General features: G+C 41.5%; 1 protein-coding gene across 1 annotated transcript in view; it reads right to left on the bottom strand.

Annotated features, from left to right (window-relative positions):
• Positions 1-1,880, bottom strand: part of MYO16 (myosin XVI) — a 951,959-nt gene that overhangs the window by 415,078 nt on the left and 535,001 nt on the right. The gene's annotated exons all lie outside the window — the stretch shown is intronic.

The raw sequence follows: 1,880 nt of genomic DNA, 5'->3' as shown, positions 1-1,880 counted from the left end.
GTGAGTTTGCTCAAAATGGCTCTCCTAGGTCAGTTTTTTACTTCCTTTACATGGCAGGGTGAGACATGCTAAAGTAATATGTTGTTGTTGTTGTTGTTAAATACCTTCAAGTTATAGCGACCCTATGAATGAAAGTCCTTGACAGTTGCATAACTTTCATCCTTTCTCCATGTTCTTAGGGTTTCCTAAGGCAAGCTATTAATGGAAGTGGATGCCACTCCTGCTTCCAATCTTGTTTTAGCAGGGGAGCACCACCAAACACTGTCTGACATGGGTAACCATTTATCACATTTGTCACATCAGTGTCACAGTGTTCAGCTTCACAGCGACCACAAGTTACCTCTGTTCAGCAAGTGGACACACCAGGGCTATACAACCTAGAAGATTGTTTCACCAATAACAAAGACAGGCCTTAGGGCCGTGGATTAGAGTCACCTACCTGTGGCTTGGTAGCTTCGCTTTTGGTTAAAATGTATTACACAGATGACACAACCCTTGCTGAAACTGAGGACAACCTGAATCACTTATTGCAGAAGTTCAAGGACAGCAGCCTTCAATACAGATTGAAGCTCAACATCAAGAAAACAAAGATTCTCATCACTGGACAAATTGGCAGCATCATGAAGAATGATGAAGAGATTGAGATTGTTAACAGCTTTAGTTTGCTTGGCTCCACAATCTACACTCCTGATACCAGCAGCCAGGAAATCAAGAGATGAATTGCTTTGGGAAAGTCAGCTGTCAGTACTGAAGAGCAACAACATCAGTCTGGAGACTATGGTGTACTTGATGCAGGCCACAGCCTTTGCAGTTGCTAGCTATGCATCAGAGAGCTAGACAAGGATTTGTTAAGTGCTGTCGAGTCATAGATGACTCATAGTGACCCTATGAATAAGAGAATTGAACCCTGTCCTATCCGGTGCGATCCTCACAATTTCTGACACACTCAAACCTATTGCTGCAGTCACTGTGTCAGTCTATTATGTTGAGGGTCTTTCTCGCTTTTGCTGACTCTCCATCTTTCCAATCATGATATCCCTTTCTAAGGAATAGCCTTTCCTAACAACAAGCCTGAAGTATGAGAGATGAAGCTTTGCCATCTTTGGAACAGTCTGGCTGCACTTTTCCCAAGACATATCTGTTTGTTCTTTTGGTAGGTCATGAGACACTTAATATTCTTCTCCAACACCACAGCTCCAAGGTATTAATTCTTCTTCTGTCATCTTTATTCATTGTCCAGCTCTCAGCACATGGCACGTGATTTAAAACACAAAGGCCTCAATCAGGGTTACCTCACTCTTCAAAGTGATTTTCATTAATTGGCAAAGGTCCATGACAGTGACTTGCCCAGTACAATATGTCTCCTGAACTCACAGCTTCTGGTACCATGGGTGTTGACTATTGATCCAAGTAAGATGAAATAATTGGCCATTTCAATCTTTTCTCCATCATAATGTTGCCTATTGGAATATTGGTGGGAACACTTGTTTTCTTGATTTACAAATGTTATATTTCATTGTAAGTACAAAATTTGATCACATGATTCAGTCTAGCTCTGGGAGTCTCACTGGCTTCTCACTCCACCAGTAAGCCCTGTGCCAAATGGTGCTAAAAGTTTTTGCTTTGCAGATCAAGAAATCTATTATATTCAGTTGTTGTTGTTGTTAAGTGCCATCTAGTCATAGACGGCTCATAGCGACCCTATGAATGAAAGACCTGAACACTTGTATAACTTTCATCGTTTCTCCAAGTTCATAGCGTTTCCAGAGACAAGCTATTTCAGAAGTGGATGCCATTCTCCTGCTTCTAAGCTTGTTTTAATCAGGGAGGTCCACCAACTACTGTCCACCATTGGTAACCATTATCACATTTGACACATC

The sequence above is a fragment of the Elephantulus edwardii genome, unplaced genomic scaffold, assembly GCF_000299155.1.
Source record: "Elephantulus edwardii isolate Elephantulus edwardi_28Jun2011 unplaced genomic scaffold, EleEdw1.0 scaffold00147, whole genome shotgun sequence".
Classification (NCBI taxonomy): domain Eukaryota; kingdom Metazoa; phylum Chordata; class Mammalia; order Macroscelidea; family Macroscelididae; genus Elephantulus; species Elephantulus edwardii.
Note: the sequence above shows the minus strand (reverse complement) of the source record. Positions and strands in the feature narration are given on the sequence as shown.